We start from the raw sequence: 9,719 nt of genomic DNA, 5'->3' as shown, positions 1-9,719 counted from the left end.
TGAATGAACAGTTGAACACACAATATGTCAATGCAATAACAGGCATAGGACAAATTAATCAAAGACGTCACCCAATAGAAGGGACAAGAAAACTAATCCACACCAACTTGTTTGGTTATTATATATATACTGCCTCCGTTTATATATATATATATACATAATTGTCTAGCTAGTTCCACCTTCTATCACAAGAATATATATAACTCGAATTATAATAAGCATAAGTATCAGACGTAATCTGATTGCATGCCTGTTGACGTGCCACCTGCATGCAATACTAAACCCTCGCAAATGTTGTCCGATCTGTGACGAGCATACGAAGCCGAAGTCCAAACCAACTGCAACTAACCATATATCTAGTCAAGCTTTTTTTTTATTTCTCGACCTATCATTGAAAGTTTGTCAGTATTTGGTCGCGACATGGACGAGCCAAACGAATGAAACGCGTTGTCCTGTAGAGCCAGAAGCTATCAGAAAGCGTGAAGTAATTAGGGGTTGGTAAGTGCAAGGCAGACATGTATCAGGGGCGGTGGTTGGTTTAGTGTGCTTTTTGGACTTGCTCTGTCGTTTGGTCGACAGCAAAATGCCAAACTAAAGTGAGCGATCAGTGGTTGGAGACCGATGCATGCTAATCTACGCGCTTGAAGCTTAGCGTGTCAGAGTTTGTAAGTAAGACATGCTGATTTCAACCACGAATCTATAGTATGATGACATGAGGGGTGATTGGTATCAAAACATGAGCCATGAGTGCAGATGTTGTTGATTTGATATCACATACTGGAGAAGACCTTCCAGCGTTAAGGACAACGAATTTTCAGGGAGGAAAGGATGATGAGGCGTGGGTTGATCAAACCATGAAGATACTTGGATTGGCTGCAACTTTATTTATGACTGTTATTTTTTTAGCAAGGTCATGTTGACGATTTGAGATTTTATTTTATGTGGTCGGTTTGGGCATGTCAACCCAGCTAGTTTTCTGGCTACCTATACGATGCAGTTGTGTGGGTAGGATAAGATTAGGTTGAAAATAATGTTAAAAACAATGTGTTTCGCGTTCATGAACCATCCCTCCGCGTGTTGGCATGTGGTGACAGCAAGATGATGAAGACCTTTTTTGTCCGATCTTTCACGATTCACCTCTTGATTCAAAATAACCAGTAGAATCTCTCAGTCATCTAGGCACTAACCCAACCCGAAGATAGGGAAGTCAATCTCAGAGCAATCCGTCGATATGTACAAACCTCACGATGAGTAGATGAATCCAACGAACGAGATGATGACAAACAACAAGCCTAACATCAGAGCACGACAATACTTGAATAACAAGCATCTCCACGCAAACACAACAAACTGGTTAACTAAACGAATACCAGAGACGTCGTCACCACACACCAACCCCAGATGGATGGTACAAAATTTGGAACACGATGTTCTATAACGTAATTTTAGCCTAACCTAATCTAGGCGCAGCCCCTATGTTAGTGTTTATATATGAGAGAGCCGACTGAAAAGTAACATGGAGACAATAAACCTGAACCATAAAAACCAACCCTAAAGTCGTTCAGCCAAAACTAGACGTGCAATCCTTTGGCACTACGAGGTTTGACTTAATGTTAAGTACTCCCTCCATCTCATATGAAACTTGTCTTAACTTTGTCCACTATTTAGTGTATAGATATATCTAAATTTAGACATAGTTTCAACATGTTTCATAGGACTAAGACCATGTATTATGTGATCTGAAAGTGATTCATAGAGGCTTTGAAACCGGTTCCACACATAATAGAGCATCGACGCATTGCGTCTGACACAACAAGCGAACCAACAAGTTCGTTCGGTTCATACTGATAAAACAATGATTCATTTGCTGAGATAAAGGGATGGGGAGAGGCTGCTCACAGGAAGTGGTAGGGAAGGTAGGAAAAAGTAATGGTTCTTTTATTTCTACTAGGCTCCATCGGTAGTGCATGATGCAGTTACATAGTAGAAAAGCGAAAACGGTTCTTTATCTGAAAACTTTTTTCTATGAACCGGTTAGCACATGGTCTAAGGGAGCATGTCTTTGGTGATCGTGGCGTGGCAATCTCGAATGGAATGCTGCCCTGATTGGTATCACAATATGGGCCGAATTGAGGCTAGGTTTATTAATTTTGCCCTGTTACATGCCGCCCATCGTATGTACCTGCCGGTTGGGCCACGTACAGCCCACGGAGCTGACACGCCCACTCCATTCCCGCAAATTTAGGGTATCACTAGGCGAAGACCAACCTTTGCAAAGGTCCGATCTAACAAAAAAGCGCGCCCCCGCACGAAACTAACGCGCTGACACATGGCGTGAGCAGGAAGCGAACCACCAAAACGCGGCCGCGCGTGGCGCGCGAAACGCGAGCGCGTACTATCACCCAGGCGATCGAGTACTAGCTTCCAACGCGCTGTACATCGCATGCATCCAACCGCTTTTTGGTTCGCACATGCACAGCGTCGGATGCATCCATCAGCGAGCTAGCTAGCCCAAACAGACGTCGCATGCATCCATCTAATTGGACCGTATAAACAGAACTACATCAATATACAAGTACACACAATTACATCAACGTATAACACACGAGTATAGTTTGTACAACACACGAGTACAGTTACGTACACCACACAGGTACAATTGAACACACAGACGAATACACGGGCAAGTACATGCACAGAAGTACAGTCGCGCACACGAGACAAATACAGTCGCGCACACGAGGAGTACAATCGCGTACACGAGCGAGTACATGTACAGTCGTGCACACGAGACAGGTACAGTTGTGCACACGAGTAAGTACAGTCGCCTACACGAGCGAGTACAGGTACAGTCGTCCACATAAGACAGGTACAGTCGCGTACACGAACGAGTACAGTTACACTTGCTCACACGAATAAAGGGAAAAATGGACCAAATATATTCAAAACAGAAGTACTTATCAGTTCACGCACGAGTACAGTTAGATACACAACACGAGTACAACCATAGTAGTATAGGAAGTACGAAAAAAAAGTATCTCTAAACCTATCAACATGAGATCTAGTTTTGAAGATCTCGAAGAGAGGATCTCAAAAGTGAAAACGGTTCGTCATTTGGACTTACGATTCTCAAGATATTTCATTTTGAAAAAACGAATCTACGGAAAAAGGGAAAACTGACACAACCCAGCTCTTCTCTCTCCTCCCTACTTCCCACCTTGCTTCCCCTTGCGACATGTGGCGAGCAGGGAGACTACTTTCCAGAGATTTTCTGGCACCACAGCGCGCCACTTGTCGCATGCGGAGCGAGTTGTCTTCCCTTCGCGAAGGTCGGCCTTTTTTTTAACGATTTCGCGCAAACTTAGCATATGCCCGGCCGCCATATCGCCGTGTCTCTATGCAGTCTGTCCCGCTCGCAGTCCCGCACAATGCATACCAGCGCGGCCCAGCTGGAACGGCTCAGGGATCGAAAACTCTAAAAAAAGGCCGATCTTCTGAAGTTCCAAAAGTCTCTCCGCATGCGACACGTGGCGCGTTGTGGTGCCATAATTTTGGTGGGAAGTGGTTTCCCTGCTCGCCAAGTGTCGCAAGGAGAAGCAAGGTGGAATAGGAGAGGAGAGAAAAGGACAGTTTCCCTTTATTTTTTAGATTCGTTTTTTCAAAATGAAATATCTTGCGAACCATAAGTCCAAATTACGAATTGTTTTCACTTTTGAGATCCTCGCGTCGAGACTAGATCCCATGTTGATAGGTTTCGAGATACTTTTTTTCATACTTCTAGTAGTAGTGTGATTGTACTCGTGGTGTGTACCTAACTGTACTCGTGCTTGAACTGGTAAGTACTTCTGTTTTTAGTGTATTTGGTGCAGTTTTTCCCTTTACTCTGTAACTGTAATTACTCGTGTGCGCGGCTGTACCTGTGCTTTTGTACCAGTACTTCCTCATATGTGCGACTGTACTTTTGTACCTGTAGTTGCTTGTGTGCGTCATTGTACTTATATACATGTGCTCGCTCATGTGCACGACTCTACTCGCTCGTGTGCGTCACTGTACTCGCTCGTCTGCGTCACTGTACTTGCTCGTGTGCGTGATTGTACTTGTACTCGCCTATGTATGCAACTGTACTCGTGTGTCATACGTAACTGTACTCGTGTGTTGTACGCAATTGTACTCGTGTGTTTGTACACAATTATACTCGTATTGTGTTTGTAATTAAGTTGTACTCGTGCTTTATACATACTTGTACTTGCATATTATAAGTAGATGTATTTGTCTCTGGTATATAACGGTACTCGTACAGATGGACCGATGCATGTTATCGATGGATACCTAGCTAGCTGATGGGTGCCTCGGCGCGTGGATGTACTCGTGCATGTGCGGATGTTGTACTCGCGTCTCGCAATGCCGTGTTATCATGCATGGAGTGATTCCAGTTCATCCGCGGGGCGCGCGGCTGTACTCGGTCACGGGAGCGCGTGAGTGTATTCGTACGGAGGTTGTACTCGTTTCGCGGAGGATGGACCGCGTCGTGGCATTTACTCGTCGCGCGTATGACTCTCCAGCTGACACGCGTCGGACGCTCGTGCGTTGCGCGGGGTGGTGTTCCCTTTCGCAAAGGTTGGTCTCTAGCTAGTGGTACCCCTCAGTGCATCTCCAGCGGCGCGACACAAATCTGTGTCCGCGAGCGTCCGTTTGCGTCGTGCGGCGGACGCGAGAAAGACAGTTTTTGTTCGCGCGTCCGTTTGCGCCTGGGGGTGCCTCCAGCTGCTCGACGCATTTCTGCGTCAGCATGTATTATGAAGTTTGAAAACAACAAAATGAAGAGTTTCAACGAAGTCATAGTTATTACATCCAAATTTTAAGAAGTCTACATGAAAATAAGATGGTATTCCTCTAGGCATAGTCTTCATGGCCTGCCAATGCCCACTGATGCAGCCGTTTGCACATGTTCTCGTCAGTGACTTCTACATTCACATGCAGATAGTTCTCCCAAGATAAAGCACCAGGAAGTGGCGCAACCAACTCACCTTGGAATTTCCAGTGGTTCTCATTGCGGCCATCAGGACGCTCGTTCTCAACGATCATGTTGTGCATGATCACGCAGCATATCATCACCTCATGCATGGTCTTCAGCGACCATGTTCTTGCCGGGTAACGGACAATTGCCCAATGAGCTTGGATCACACCAAATCCACGCTCCACATCTTTCCTGCAAGTCTCTTGCATCTTGGCAAACCTCCTCGTCTTCTCGGAGTTTGGATTACAGACAGTTTTAACCAATATGGCCCAGTCAGGGTAGATGCCATTGATACGTCTCAAACGTATCTATAATTTCTTATGTTCCATGCTAATTATATGACAATACTCACATATTTTATATACATTTTATATCATTTTGATGCATTTTCTGGCACTAACCTATTAACAAGATGCCGAAGCGCCAGTTCCTGTTTTTCTGCTGTTTTTGGTTTCAGAAATACTACACAGGGAATATTCTCGGAATTGGATGAAACAAAAGCCGAACTTCCTATTTTCCTCGGAGGGTTCCAGAACACCAAAGGAGAGACGGAGAGGGCCCACGAGGTGGCCACACCACGTGGCGGCGCGGACAAGAGGGGGGCGCGTCGCCCTATGGGGTGGGCCCCTCGGGCGCCTCCCGACTCTGCCCCTTCGCCTATATAATCTCTCCGTCGCGAAAACCCTATTACCGAGAGCCATGATACGAGAAAAGTTCCAGAGACGCCGCCGCCGCCAATCCCATCTCGGGGGATTCAGGAGATCGCCTCCGGCACCCTGCCGGAGAGGGGAATCATCACCGGAGGGCTCTATATCACCATGCCCGCCTCCGGACCGATGCGTGAGTAGTTCATCCTTGGACTATGGGTCCATAGCGGTAGCTAGATGGTTGTCTTCTCCTCTTGTGCTATCATGTTTAGATCTTGTGAGCTGCCTATCATGATCAAGATCGTCTATTTGTAATGCTACATGTTGCGTTTGTTGGGATCCGATGAATATTGAATACTATGTCAAGTTGATTATCAATCTATCATATATGTGTTGTTTATGTTCTTGCATGCTCTCCGTTGCTAGTAGAGGCTCGACCAAGTTGATACTTGTGACTCCAAGAGGGAGTATTTATGCTCGATAGTGGGTTCATGCCTCCATTGAATGCAGGACGGTGATAGAAAGTTCTAAGGTTGTGGATGTGCTTTTGCCACTAGGGATAAAACATCGATGCTTTGTCTAAGGATATTTGTGTTGATTACCTTACGCACCATACTTAATGCAATTGTCCGTTGTTTGCAATTTAATACTTGGAAGGGGTGCGGATGCTAACCCGAAGGTGGACTTTTTAGGCATAGATGCATGCTTGGATAGCGGTCTATGTTCTTTATCGTAATGCCCCGATTAAATCTCATAGTAGTCATCATGATATATGTATGTGCATCTCTATTTGTCAATTGCCCAACCGTAATTTGTTCACCCAACATGCTATTTATCTTATTGGAGAGACACCACTAGTGAGCTGTGGACCCCGGTCCATTCTTTTACATCTGAAATACAATCTACTGCAATCTCTGTTCTCTGTTGTTTTCTACAAGTAAACATCATTCTCCACACCATACATTTAATCCTTTGTTTTCAGCAAGCCGGTGAGATTGACAACCTCACTGTTAAGTTGGGGCAAAGTATTTGGATTGTGTTGTGCAGGTTCCACGTTGGCGCCGGAATCCCTGGTGTTGCGCCGCACTACACTCCTTCGCCAACAACCTTCACGTGGCTTTCATCTCCTACGGGTTCGATAACCTTGGTTTCTTTCTGAGGGAAAACTTGCTGCTGTACGCATCATACCTTCCTCTTGGGGTTCCCAACGGACGTGTGCTTTACCATCACAAACAGCTCTTTTTCTGGCGTCGTTGCCGGGGAACTGAAGAAAAGTTACACCACAAAGATTTCTAACTCCCACGTCAACTGCACGCCAGCAACTCTTTTTCTGGCGCCGTTGCCGGGTAGATCAAGACACGCTGCAAGGGGAGTCTCTCACATCCAATCTTTTTACTCTGTTTATTTTCTTGCTTTATTTTATTTTATTATCTGTTTTGTTTGCTTTCTTTATATAAAAAACACAAAAAATAGTTACTTGCATTTACTTTATTTAATTTTGTTTACTTTATTACTGTTAAAATGAATACTCCTGAGAACACTAAGTTGTGTGACTTCACTAGTTAGGCTTAATGGAAAACAAAAAAAATAGAGATCTTTATGAACTTTATATTGAATTAGGACATGATGTGTTTGAAGAGAGAATTAAAAAACCCATGGAACTTTGTTTGCAAAATAGTTGTAGCAATGTTTTTAGCATGAATTCTTTGAACACTATTATTTTTATTGCTATGGAAAAGTCTAAGCTTGGGGAAGCTGGTTGTGATATTTTTAGTCCCCCAAGCATGGAGGAGAAAATTAATTATGACTATAATATGCCTCCTATATATGATGATTATGGTGATGAGAATAATAATGATAGCTATCTTATTGAATTTGCTCCCACTACAATTAATAGTAATGACTATGCTTATGTGGAGAGTAATAATTTTATGCATGTAGCTCATGATAAGAATGTTTCATGTGATAGTTATATTGTCGAGTTTGTTCATGATGCTACTGAAAATCTTTATGAGAGAGGACAATATGGTTGTAGGGATTTTCATGTTACTAAAACACCTCTCTTTTTGCTTAAAATCTTGAAGTTGCGCTTGTCTTGTTTTCCTATGCTTATTCCATTATGCTTACATGACTTGTTTATTTACAAGATTCTTTTTCATAGGAAGTGGGTTAGACTTAAAAGTGTTTCTTATTTGCTTTTGATGCTCTCTTTTGCTTCAACTCTTATTTCTTGCGAGAACATCATTAAAATTATCGAGCCCATCTTAATGGCTATAAAGAAAGCACTTCTTGGGAGATAACCCATGTTTTTATTTTACTACTGTTTTGTTGAGTCTTGGAAGTTGTTACTACTGTAGCAACCTCTCCTTATCATATTGTTGTGCCAAGTAAAGTCTCTAATAGTAAAGTTGATACTAGATTTGGATTGCTGCGCGAAACGATTTCTGCACTGTCACGAATTTGAGTAGATCTCTCTCGTAGCAAACTCGTAAAATGCTGAAAATTTACATGCGTGATCCTCAGATATGTACGCAACTTTCATTAGTTTTGAGATTTTTCATCTGAGCCTGTTAAGTGCCTCTAAAAAATTCGTCTTTACGGACTGTTCTGTTTTGACAGATTCTGCCTTTTATTTCGCATTGCCTCTTTTACTGTGTTGAGTGGATTTATTTATTCCATTAACTTTCAGTAGCTTTGGGTAATGTCCAGAAGTGTTAAGAATGATTGTGTCCCCTCTGAACATGTGAATTTTTGATTATGCACTGACCCTCTAATGAGTTTGTTTCGAGTTTGGTGTGGAGGAAGTTTTGAAGGGTCAAGAGAGGAGGATGATATACTATGATCAAGAAGAGTGAAAAGTCTAAGCTTGGGGATGCTCCTGTGGTTCATCCCTGCATATTTCAAGAAGACTCAAGCATCTAAGCTTGGGGATGCCCAAGGCTTCCCCTTCTTCATCGACAACTTATCAGGTCACCTCTAGTGAAACTATATTTTTATTCCGTCACATCTTATGTGCTTTACTTGGAGCGTCTTTTTGTTTTTGTTTTTGTTTGAATAAAATCGGATCCTAGCATTCATTGTATTGGAGAAAGACACGCTCCGCTTTTTCATATGAACACTGGTGTTCTTAGCTCTATCTTTAATGTTCATGGCGGAGTTGAAAACCGCTTCGTTGATTGCTATTTGGTTTCTTGGACGAGTTGAAAACCGCTTCGTTGTGCCGGAACTAAGCTTGGGGATGCTTGATACGTCTCAAATGTATCTATAATTTCTTATGTTCCATGCTAATTATATGACAATACTCACATGTTTTATATACATTTTATATCATTTTGATGCATTTTCCGGCACTAACCTATTAACAAGATGCCGAAGCGCCGGCTTCTGTTTTCTGCTGTTTTTGGTTTCAGAAATCCTACACAGGAAATATTCTCGGAATAGGACGAAACAAAAGCCGAACTTCCTATTTTCCTCGGAGGGTTCCAGAACACCGAAGGAGAGACGAAGAGGGCCCACGAGGTGGCCACACCACGTGGCGGCGCGGCCAAGAGGGGGGGCGCGCCGCCCTATGGGGTGGGCCCCTCGGGCGCCTCCCGACTCTGCCCCTTCGCCTATATAATCTCTCCGTCGCGAAAACCCTATTACCGAGAGCCACGATACGAGAAAAGTTACTGAGACGCCGCCGCCAATCCCATCTCGGGGGATTCTGGAGATCGCCTCCGGCACCTTGCCGGGAGAGGGAATCATCACCTGGAGGGCTCTACATCACCATGCCCGCCTCCGGACTGATGCGTGAGTAGTTCATCCTTGGACTATGGGTCCATAGCAGTAGCTAGATGGTTGTCTTCTCCTCTTGTGCTATCATGTTTAGATCTTGTGAGCTGCCTATCATGATCAAGATCGTCTATTTGTAATGCTACATGTTGCGTTTGTTGGGATCCGATGAATATTGAATACTATGTCAAGTTGATTATCAATCTATCATATATGTGTTGTTTATGTTCTTGCATGCTCTCCGTTGCTAGTAGAGGCTCTGACCAAGTTGATACTTGTGA

Source organism: Lolium rigidum, chromosome 2, assembly GCF_022539505.1.
Source record: "Lolium rigidum isolate FL_2022 chromosome 2, APGP_CSIRO_Lrig_0.1, whole genome shotgun sequence".
Taxonomy (NCBI): Eukaryota; Viridiplantae; Streptophyta; class Magnoliopsida; order Poales; family Poaceae; genus Lolium; species Lolium rigidum.
The sequence above is the reverse complement of the archived record's forward strand: the minus strand, read 5'-3'. Positions refer to the sequence as shown.